At 37.7% G+C, this 12,559-nt stretch overlaps 1 protein-coding gene and 1 long non-coding RNA gene across 2 annotated transcripts in view; one reads left to right on the top strand and one right to left on the bottom strand.

Annotated features, from left to right (window-relative positions):
* Positions 1–12,559, top strand: part of LOC126966023 (lysozyme-like) — a 302,967-nt gene that overhangs the window by 146,418 nt on the left and 143,990 nt on the right. The window lies entirely within an intron of this gene.
* Positions 270–12,022, bottom strand: LOC126966048 (uncharacterized). The gene is made up of 2 exons (XR_007729652.1): positions 11,487–12,022; positions 270–1,206 (listed from the first exon to the last, which is right to left on the bottom strand). It is a non-coding gene; the product is annotated as an uncharacterized LOC126966048 (long non-coding RNA).

Genomic DNA, 12,559 nt, shown 5'->3' with positions numbered 1-12,559 from the left:
ACACATGACGCGACCAGTTTGAAACCGGTTTGACGGCGTTGCAAATCAGTTGCATTGAAACTGTCGTGCAGGAAACTCGCGCGTTGCGTTTCAATCACCGGGTGGCTTCTTTTGTACAAAATGGCTGACGACGAACAAAAAAACATTGCATTTGTGTTAGAAGTGGAAAAGTATCCTTGTTTGTATAATACCACACTATCAAGCTACTCTCGCAGGACTGAGACTGATAAAGCATGGGCAGAAATTGGAAAAAAAATGAAAATGACAGGTGAGAGCTGATTATTCTCTTTATTTAATAAAATAATTCTACACACAATAAGCCCATTGCCACGGCAATGCTGCCTGTGATGTCAAAAAGTAATTATTTAAATATTTTCTTAAAGATAAAGGAGAAGGATTCGGGCCTAGGTTCAGATCATGTGGCATTAGATCAGCAGGGCGTTGACTAATTCCTTCACCGACGTTAGTTGTGCGATACGGTATTCCTTCCTTGGATCTCACAAAATTGTGCAATACACAAGCACTTTTTATTGACCACCTCAGGGGTTCGGCAACGTATTGGTGATTCGAATATCATATTTTTTTCCGTTAACATGCCAAAAGCACACTCGACACTTTTTCTAGCACGGGATAATCTATAATTAAAGATGCGTGAGATGTTGGTGGCAGTTCTTCCTGGAAAAGGTCTCATTAAATATTTTTCCAAAGGAAAGGCTTCATCTCTAACAAAGTAAAATAGAAATGAGTAATTATTTTCATCCATTGTCCTGGTGCAGGAATATTTAGTGCATCTTCCTCAATAAGGCGCTTCATAGATGAAACTCTGAAAATACCTGCGTCACTATTTCTACCTGCATATCCCACTTCTATCATTGTAAACAGACCATCAGCATCGGCACATGCTATTAAGATTACAGAATGATAATTTTTGTAATTAAAATTAGTAGATCCCGTATTTGGGATTTTTTTTATTTTAAAATGTTTTCCGTCAATCGAGCCTAGACAATTAGGCATATTCCACAAAGTATAGTATCGTTCAGCAATTCGCTTCCACTTATCATGGTCTGGAACTGGCATAAATCTATTCTTTAAAGAATCCCATATTTTTTTTTTGTAGTATCAGCCACAATCGTTGCAATTGTGAATTCTCCTCTAGCGAAGTATAAGCCCAAAGCCACATATGTACTAGATGTACCTCCTAAATACCTGTAAACAAATAAAGCTAAGTATCGGTAAAACCAATAAACACAAAAAAAAAACAGTGGCAGACAACATATAAAATAAATTATTTTAATAGAATTTTTTTCACACGTGCTGCTTGCAAAGAAAAATGGCGAAATCTACGTGTTATTTATATAAGACATCTGAAACCTTTGCCAAGTGGTTCTAGAAGAAAACGGAAAAAACCGTAGGTACTATTTACTTGATCATATGCATTTTTAACGCCATATGTAAAACCGACGAATCCACCTGAAGCAGAGAACTTTCCATCCACTTTTAGATATTAGACATTTGTATTAATTGATATTATTGGTTGTAGGTACAGCTACAACTTCATTAGAGAATACATCTGAAATGTCAAACGATCTGCCAGACGACGTGCCTGCCGAGCCCGAGCAACCTACTGAGCGCTGTGATATAGAACCTGCACCTTCCAGTACACAAGATAATCTAACCCAAAACGGAAGAACTATTTATTGCACGAGACTGATAAACATTCTATTAATTACTAGCTGACCCGGCAAACGTTGTTTAGCCATATAAAGTATAATTCACGCGATAGATTTATAAATGCCTATGTGTTATTCTGGTGTGTAAGCTATATTATTATAAAGTTTCATGAAAATCCATTCAGTAGTTTTTGCGTTAAAGAAGTTCAAACATACATCCAGACATACAAACTTTCACATTTATAATATTATTAATAGGATTTAAAAAAGAAATCTGATAAATTGACTGTATCTCAGACTTCCACTTTCAGACTCTGTTATGTCGTTTTTGAATAGTCTCGCACCAGAGTTAAGAGAAATGAATCTCCAACAATTCAAAATGTTCAAGAGACGTGTGCTAAGCCTTATTGATGACATACTGAATCCATCTTCTACTACGCCTGAAAGTGCAGGAACGAGTCAATTTATTACGTTACGTAATAAAACGTCCCATCAAACAGTATATTCTCCAATATCGCAGTATACAGAATATGGTAGTCCATATGTGCAACCAGAACAAACACCCAAGGATTTCAGCGGAACATCCTCTACAGAATATACTCCTGTGAACCAAGATGTGAATTTCAGAAACTTCGATGAATGCTGTGTTTACAAACCTAAAATGTTTAAGCTTTTTTATTATTTAATAGTAAAATTTAATTTTCAATAAATATGGTAATAATAAATCTTTAAAAATACTTACATAAGTGTTATTTCTTGAGGACTCACACATTCTCTCATATTAGTATTCTGTTTCTGCAACTGAGGTGTCATTATTTCAACAAGCTCAAGATATGTAGTTTTGCTCATACGATAACAATCCAAAAAAATTCTATCAGTTTCTTGTAATTCTTAAGCAGCCACAAACATACGACAGTTGATATTTTTCTCGATGTAGGGATGTATCCACATAGTTCTTCTTTTGCGCCTTCTTCTTTGTCGAAGATACAAATACATAACCACAATTTCTTCGTCACTCGAAGAACTCATTTTGCAGACGTCTGTTCTCAAAGAAAACCAAAATGATTGTGGTTGCTCCGTGTGATGAAAACGGTTGAAATTGGTTTCAAACCAATAATTTCAAGAGGGTTTCTTTGCAGTTGCGTTTCACCGTGTGTTCTGGGCCTAAGTGTTAATGTAAGTAAGCATTTTGCTTAAAATATGTTTTTCAAATATTTAACTAAGAGTCGGCAACACCGTATCAGGACGATAGTTATTCGGGTCCGAAGTGTGTCCCGATTTAAATATTGGTGTAATTTTACTATAAATATTTAGACACGCCATGTTCAATACATTTATTAAAAACTTGCTAGATACGGTGCTATGACCTCAATTACTGAACAAATTATTTTACAGATATCCCCCATATATCAGCTGTACTATGATAGTTCTGAAATTTTATTACCTTACAGACTACATTACCAAGTTTTCCAAGTGTTTTTAAGTCAATAGTTTTCGGTTGAACATTAAAATTTGGGCTAGGGTTAGACTGCAACCTGAGTCATTTTAAGGTTGAACTGGACTAAAATAAGTCAGACCAAATCAGAGACTGCATGGCATTGTCTCGATTTGAGAGACAAGTTTTCTTGTGCTTGTCAACGACATAGGTACCGAGAGATGTTGACTCAGCCGGTAGAAGAAAATGCCGCTGTTTTGTAGCACATAGGTAGTTGACATTTATTTATTAGCAAACGATATGCAGAAGAAACAGCGTAGGGAATAGAACACAGCCATGCGGTTCACCAGCGATTGTGGGATTTATGTCGGAACATGCGCCGTCGATAACAACCTTGATGCTCCGATCAGACAAAAGCCATTGACCCATTGGGATAACTTCTCGGGAAGCTCATAGAAAGGCAGCTTCGCTATAAGCAGCCACACCCTCATATCGATTATCGAAGTTTTCGCTCTGTCTAGACTCACTACCTACTAACGTCTCCTCCTTCGACTCAACCACTTTCAAATTCTATCTATGTGTGAAATACGAGAGTATAGTCAGATAAGCCTGGACACATACCGTTATATTATTATTATTATCAATAATCAGGGGGTGTTCTTCAAAGTAATCCAAAAGCTGGCGGTTGATGAACGACGGAAATGGGGTACTAGTTCCGAAAGTAGATATTATTCTACAACTTCTATGTTTAAAGTCACTGCCATAAACCGAGGAAAATGATAGTACAATTTTTAAAACTGCATGCCGTTAACAAACATTCGGAACTTATATCTAATAAATGTATCTTCCATTCCAGTTTTTCCACATTCACTGCTAAACTCAGAAGGGAAAATCATGATTACAGTGCAGCATTTCGTAAACGTCTTGCCGGTACGGCGTACACACACCTGGCGCGTAATTTTTGGAATATATACTAGTCAAAACAAAATAAGGGCCACTTGATTTTTTTGGCCTCGCTAGCGATAATTTATTTTTTATGCATTCTCAAGTAGCTGATACTTTATTGTGGTGTTACCTTATTTGTTTACACACATTTTTTGAGCATTCCACCCGCATAATTGTTTAAAGTGGGTAGTTTTAGATAATTTATTGTAACTACTTGATTCTACCCGATTTTAAGACGGATTTCAACTCAGTAAAATTGACGATTCTCTCAGGAACACTGTAAGTTTTGTTTGACTAGTGGCTGAATTAACATTTAAAAAAGAGTTATGCCGAGAATTCTAAGTCATATGGACTTGCCAACCGTAACTAGGGCCGTAACATTGCTTCAAGAAGGCCATTCGCAGCGTTCTGTGGCGTTGCATCTGGGGTTCAAGAGACTGGGAGACTAACCAGGAGACGGGGATCTGGCAGAGTTCGAGCAACTACAGCACAGGAGGACCGCTACGTGCGCTTGACTGCGCGTAGAGAACGCTGTATAACAGCCCGTTCCTTACAAAACCGTTTGCGGCAGGCGACCGGTACACGTTTTAGTGATCAAACTATTAGAAATCGTTTACACGAGAACCAGCAGTTCTCCAGGAGACGCGTAGTGCGGATACCATTAACAAGTGCTCATCGTGCAAACCGATTATCATTCGCAAGGCAGCATCTGGCGTGGGATATAAATGATTGGACAGTATTGTTTACGGATGAGTGCAAAGTTAAATTTTTTAGTGATGACCGTCGCATTAGGGTCTGGAGGCGTAAAGGTGGACGATTTTCGGATGCTTGCATCCATGAAAGTGATAGATTTGGGGGCCCCAATGTTATGGTATGGGGAGGAATCTCTATTTCAGGCAGAACCGAGCTGGTAATTCTAAACGAAGGCACAATAACAGCTCAACGTTACATCGAGGAGGTCATAAGACCCTATGTGGTCTCATATGCATACAGAATCAGCGCAAGATTCCACCTGATGCACGATAATGCTGGCGCTCATACAGCTAGGGCCACCAGAGAAGCCCTAGAGGAGGCTGGTATACAGGTGTTGGACTGGCCTGCAAACAGTCCGGATCTAAATCCCATTGTACACATGTCGGACTTACTGAAACGCAGTGTTCGAAGCACAAACCAACCCGTGCATAATGAATGACAGCTAATAAACGTTCTGATATCAGCTTGAAACAAATTCCTCAAGAAACAGTGGTACACCTGGTGGAGAGTGTACCTTCTAGGCTTCAAGAGTGCATTAATAACCGAGGACGGCATACTAGATATTGAGGAAAGTCATAAATCAACCAAAATTGTAGGTTTTTATTTTTTCAGAATTTTTTTTCCTGACTAATTATTTTTGCAAAAATGTTTATTTTTAGAAAAAGTGGAGAAAATTTCTTTTTTTAATGGAATGCATCATTACTTTATGCTGTCTACAATAAAAATCAATCAATTTATCTAATTGAATCATTGATCAACCTTTAAACCTCAAGAATTCATGAGAATACTGTAAAAACGTGATGGCCCTTATTTTGTTTTGACTAGTATATTATATTATAGAGGTGCTCCTCGTTTCCGAGACGATACATGGGTACCTTCACAAAAGCGCGTACACCTTTGTTAAAGGCCGGCAACGCTCCTGTGATTCCTCTGGTGTTGCAAGAGAATGTGGGCGGCGGTGATCACTTAACATCAGGTGACCCATACACTCGTACGCTCATTTGTCCTCCTTTTCCATGAAAAAAAATACTTCAAAAAAAGCGCGTACACCTCCCTTCAAGGCCGGCAACGCTCCTGTGAATCCTCTGGTGTTGCAAGAGAATGTGGGCGGTCACTTAACACCAGGTGACCTTTCTCGTTTGTCCTTTTGCATACAAAAAAAAAACCTACACAAATATAATTCTATGAACTTTTCAAAAATGTAAGTTACTGATATAAATTATAACTAGGTACTCGCTCTGTAATTTTCTTAAACTAGACTAATCTGTAAGAGACCTAAGACAATATTTTGGATAGTGTATATTACATTTATATCTTCACATCAATAAAATTGTAAGCACTACTTTCAAAATGTATGGATTCATCATCAGATTATCCATTGACTTTAACATCAGATGACCCATACGCGTCTTCCTCTTCCAAAAAAAAAAAATATTGATGTCCCTTTCGGGTGTACCTACCTACGCGCAAATCAACAAAATCAAATTTAACCATATTACGTAGGAAGTAGTTGGGACACAGACTTTTTATTTTATAGCTAATAAAATGCTCGCTTGATTTTCGGTATGTGCGGATTTATGTAAATAGGTAGGTACTCATAGTTTAGCAGGAAGTTGCTACTGCTTTTGAGAATTTTTTTTCTGAGATTCCAGTTTCTATCACAAACACTCTTGTCTCCTCCACCAGTGTTGCTGAGTCACTTCTTCTGGAAAATGTTAAAGGATGTCAACAAAGTTTCAATTTTAGTTTTGTTAGCCCTGGAGAAATAATTAAAACTTTTAAATCTCTAGACATGAAAAAAACTGCTGATATATGGGGCAGTTCTGTTAAAATAATAAGTTCAATAATTGATGTCATAGCACCATATCTTGCAATATTATTTAATAATTGTATTAATCGTGGCGTGTTTCCTGACCTTCTGAAACATAGTAAAATTATACCAATATTTAAGTCGGGATGCTCTTCTGACCCGAACAACTATCGTCCTGTGTCGGTTTTGCCGACCTTTAGTAAAATTTTTGAAAAAAAAATTTTAAGCCAAATGCTTACTTACTTTAACTCTCATAAGTTACTTCATTTGAAACAATTTGGCTTTACTAGGGGACGTTCAACAACGGATGCAGGTGTTGGGCTGATCAAGAATATTTTTGATGCCTGGGAGGAATCGCAGAATGCACTTGGCATCTTCTGTAATTTATCTAAGGCTTTTGATTGTGTTCAACATTCAACGCTGGTCAGGAAGCTATACCACTATGGCATAAGGAACTTCGCTCGATCTTCTGACTTCATATCTAAACAATAGAATTCAGAGGGTCGACGTGAATGGCAGGAGATCTCCTGGGACTCCTCTCAGTATGGGGGTACCACAAGGGTCTATTCTTGGACCGTTCCTCTTCCTTATCTATATAAATGATCTTCCTAATCTTATAGAGAAAAAACATGAGGTAGTATTGTTTGCGGACGACACTTCACTGATTTTCAAAGTGAAAAGAAACCAAACTATGTATGACGAAGTGAACGATATTTTATTTGACATCGTGTACTGGTTTAGCGCTAATGACCTATTGTTAAATAGCAAGGAAACTAAATTCATTAAATTTACCGTACCAAATGTCAAAAATGTAAATGCAAATGTTTTGGTAAACGGAGAGGTGATAGAACCGGTGGAATCTGCTATATTTCTTGGCATAACTCTAGATTCCAAATTACAATGGGGCCCCCATATTGAAGGATTGGCGAACAGACTTAGTTCTGCAGCATACGCGGTTAAAAAAATTAGACAATTAACTGACATAGATACGGCGCGACTAGTATACTTTAGTTATTTCCATAGTATTATGTCCTATGGTATATTGCTATGGGGCAACGCTGCTGATATTAATACAATATTTGTGCAGCAGAAGAGGGCTATTCGCGCTATTTATAACCTAGGTCCTAGAGAATCATTGAGAGCAAAATTCAAAGAAATTAACATCTTGACTGTTGCTTCTCAATATATTCTTGATAATGTAATGTTCATAAGCCGCGTACCCACCTAGGTGTGCGTCCAGACTGCGAGCCTAGCGCGGTTGCGACGACGGGTGCGAATTATCAAACACAAGAAACGCGCCTTTGTGTCCATAGTGCAGTGACTTAGGCGGAAGCCTAGCGCGATGGGCTCGAGCGAGACAGCGCGCGTTGTTTTCAAACGTTCGTGTCCGCGCTTTCTGGCCACACTACGGGCCTAGCCAACATGCGATTTAAAGCGCGGGTGGCGGGGATATCAAACCAGTCCGGTCTTGTCGCTCGGCGTTTGCGCGTCTGCTTATTATTTGGTTTCATTTAATTACACGTTTTTGTAAAATGGCGTTGAATACTGAACTGTTTATAAGTGCAAGTCAATCTAAACCACCTATATGGCAAAGTAAACATGTACACCACAATAACCGCAGTATTACAAGAAAGTTGTGGAAAGAAATAAAAGAACAATTTCCTGAAAGTGAAGGTAAGTTTAATATTATATATTTATTACATTCTTAAAAACTGTTCCCAGAAATAATTTGTGAATTTTATCCTAACATTTTTTGCTCTTCGTGATGGATTATTATTTACACCGAGGTTTCTCTGATAATTTTGATTTTCATTTATTGGCGGGTTATACAGCACATGATCAATATCCAGATTGACATCGACGTTTAAATCCATTACAACATTGTGCAATATACACGCAGCTTTTATTATAGACAAGGCATTTTTCCTGTTAGTTTCGATAGGTTTTAGTAATATTCTCCATTTACATGTTAAAATACCAAATGCGCACTCGATTGTTTGTCTAGCGGTAGACAATCTTATATTAAAATTTTTTCTTTCGTTATTAAGTACTCGCTCGGGATAAGGACGCAATAAATAATGTTTCAACGGATATGCTTCATCACCCACTAGGACGAAGGGTGCAACGACATCAGAATTTGCAAGTCTCTTTGGCATAGGAACTTTGTATTTATTTTGTTCTATAAGTTTGTATAGTTTTGATGCAACGAAAGTACCACCATCACTTTGCTTGCCTCGACCGCCAACTTCAACTGCTATAAATCTCCTTTTTGCGTCAGCTACAGCTTGCATAACAATTGTATTTCTTTTTTTATAGCTCCAATGTGCCGAACCACTTTTAGGTGGTTTTTTATCTCGCAATGTTTCCCATCAATTGCTCCGATGCAGTGGGGGAAATTCCAGGTAGCTTCAAAATCTTCTGCAATAGCTTTCAGACGTTGTTCAGTAGGTGTCGGCATGTGAATAGGAACTAACTCAGTCCATAAAACACGGCATGTTTCGTGAACTATTGATGCAAGGGTACTTTTCCCCATACGAAAACTGTAAGCCAGTGCTCTAAACGGAGTTCCAGTGGACAGAAACCTGAAAAATAAACGTGAATTAAACATATTATTATTGTTACAGAAAAACAACTGCGCAAGAAGTGGAAAAATCTTCGTGATCAGTTTCGAAAAGAAAAAAAGAAATTCCCTACTCCGCGATCTGGTGACGGTGGTGACGATATAGAGAGTACCTGGCCATACTTTCAACTTATGCAATTTATAAACGATGACATAACACCCGAACCCATGACGGGAAATCTGCACGATAGCGATTCGGAATCCATTAACGAGTCCTCTCATAATACTGAGGAGACATTCACTAATGTGACTAGTCCAGGTTCATCAACCAACAGTCGCTCAAATGCGCCAAAGCGCAAAACTGCCTCAGATTATAGAGATGAGCTTATAGAATGCGAACGTAAAAAAATTTATCTAATAGAACAGAAAATGAGCTCTACTCATGAGCAGCTGGAGAAATGTGACGATTATCATTTTTTCATGAGTCTCCTGCCTCAAATGAAGCAATTTAGTGAATTACAGAAGTTACGAATTCGAAATAAAATGTCCCAAGTCATAATAAATGAGACAGAAAGGATGCAGTTTTCTTCTCATCAGGGGTTCGAGGACAATTATAGAGGAGGGTATTCTACCGGAAACTACAATAATTATTAACTTTATGATTACCAACAGCTTTTAACACAACTGACAGAATTAATTTCTAGATAAATAAAAAATTATAATTATTTAAATCTTGTTTTATTCTTACCTTAGAGTTATGAACAATTTCTCCTTAGGACTAATACTTTTGCGAAAGTTTGTATCTTCTTTGGTTATTTTATCTGATATTTTACTTAAAATGTAGTCAAATGTCGATATGGGCATTCTAGTGTACTCAAAAAATTTTGTAGGATATAATCTCATTTTTTCATACAAATTATAAAATTCACCACATTGTTCTCTGTTTTTATTTATTTCGTGCACACCATCTCTCATGTTGAGCACCTCACATCGTAGGATAGGATTAGTATCTAGTAAAAATACCAAATCGTCGTCCATGGTTTGCAACACCTGATAAAACGTCTAGCCGCTTCGAAAGGTCGCGCGTCAATGCGGCCACCTCACGCCCCCGCATGTCGCACCCGCCTAGGCCTCAGTCACCGCGCATTCAGTGTGGACGCACACTTAGGTGGGGACGGTTATGTTTTGGCTCGCGCGCGAAGCTACTTCAAGTTTTGTCTCTTGCCGTGTTTGTAATTTTGATATCATGGGCAGTCAGGAGGAGTCCATTCGCTTAATACAACTGTACAGCACGTACAATGCGCTTTGGGACCCCAAAGATCCAAAATATTTAAACAAAAATCAGCGGGAAGATAGTTGGCGGCAAATATCTGCTCAAATTAATATGCCTGTCAAGGAAGTGAAAAACAAAATGGTGTCCTTGTGTGGTTCTTATCGTCGAGAGAAAAGCAGGGAGAAAAAAAGTCGCATAACAGGTTCAGGTATGCATTTTTATACTTAAAAATATGAACTTACAAATTATTTGATAAAATAATTACTTAATATATACTAATTAAATTGAAGAAAATTTATTTATACAATTAAAATATTTTAAATTATGGAAATATAAATTTTATTTTTTGTTCTGTTTCAGGCGCTGCAGATGTTTATAATTCGAAGTGGTTTGGATATCCTTATTTCCATTTTCTTAAGGATAAAAATGAAACTGGTGACACTCGGGAAACGATGCCGAATGTAAGAATTTTTAACTATGCATAATGATTTTGAAATGGTATAGAACCATTAGTTATAAAATGTTCTGCCAAGTGCAACCGTATTTCTTTTGCGTTATTAGAACTACGCCTTGGAAACGCTGCAATTAGTGCGAATGTAACTTCATTTATTTCATTTCTCCATTGGCCAGGAATCAGTGCGCCATCAAGTTCTCTGTCATCAGCCCTTGAATGCTTGCAAAAGTCTTCGACCGACATCATCGATCCATACTCTCCATTTGGAAGATACATAGCCAACGAGCTAAGGAAATATGATCCGCACACATTAGCGTATGTTAAGAACGCTATCAATAATATAATTTTTGAAGCCGATATAGGGAAATACACACAACAACAAATTAATACAGGATACTATACACAGCAGTACAGTAATTCCCCTACAATGGACTCATCTGGCACTTCATCATCAGCATCACATACCGCTACGTCTTCTCATGCCATTACACCATCACCTAATGCCAATGATGGATTCGAAACTATCACTGAATTGTAGTTAAAATAAACAATTGATTTTTAAATTTGTCAAATTATTTTTATTTACCTTTACATAATCACTTAAGGCTTCAATAATAGCGTCACAAACTTCTGGAACTATTCTTGAGATACTCTGCTTCGATACTCGAAATAATATTGCAACCTGCTATAAGAATCTCCGGTTGCTAAAAATCTTAAAGTTATTAAAACTCGTTCATTCACAGTGATTGCTTCTCTATATTTTGTATCGCACTTTTTTATTTTATCAGACAACAATGAGCACAAATTTTCGAACTCTTGTACGGACATTCGTGTAAAATTATGTACAGTCTGATCATATACTAAATCTCCAAGTAATCTATTTCCATATTGGTGGCGACGCTCATACATTTTTCTAATCCAGAAGCGTCTAGGTTTTTTCTTGATACGTGACTGTTTTCGTTTCTTTAAACAATAAGCAGCTAGGAAAATAGCTGCAGCTGAAAATACAAGACTGTCCATTACGAATACTCGCGGACTTATGATGGCTCAGCCTGCCTCGCGAGGCGGCCTCGTGTAAATTGAACAAAACTACTGAGGCTGCCGCGGGAGCCATCGCTCGCGATCCGGACACCGAGGCTGCCGCGCGAGCCTGTGCGCTAGGTGGGTACGCGGCTATAGGCACATAAGTGAATTTGCCAGAAACTGTCATAACCATAATGTTAACACCAAGAACAGACATAAACTGATGATGCCTACTACTCGGCTTAGTCGAGTTAGTGTCTTGTGGGGCGATGTATATGCTTTTACAACAAGATCCCAGAAAATGTTCAAAACAAAGGTGTTAAGTTATTCAAAAGAATTGTTAAAAAACGTTTGTGTGGTAAAGGTTACTATAACATAAATGACTTTCTTAATGATACCACAGATTGGGAATGGAGCGACCGCCCTCAGGCTATTAAATAATAAGTTTAATTGTACAATGTTACTTTAATTGTAAAACATATTTTTGATAAAAAAAAAAAAAGCCCGCTGAGTTTGTTGCGCCCATTCTTCTCAGGCCCGAGGCATTCACTTTGGAATGGGTGGTAGTTTTTTTTATTGACTTTCAATAAGTGATTTCACATCCTATTTTGAATAAAAATATTTGAATTTGAATTT

This window comes from Leptidea sinapis, chromosome 9 (genome assembly GCF_905404315.1).
Source record: "Leptidea sinapis chromosome 9, ilLepSina1.1, whole genome shotgun sequence".
Lineage (NCBI taxonomy): Eukaryota > Metazoa > Arthropoda > Insecta > Lepidoptera > Pieridae > Leptidea > Leptidea sinapis.
Note: the sequence above shows the minus strand (reverse complement) of the source record. Positions and strands in the feature narration are given on the sequence as shown.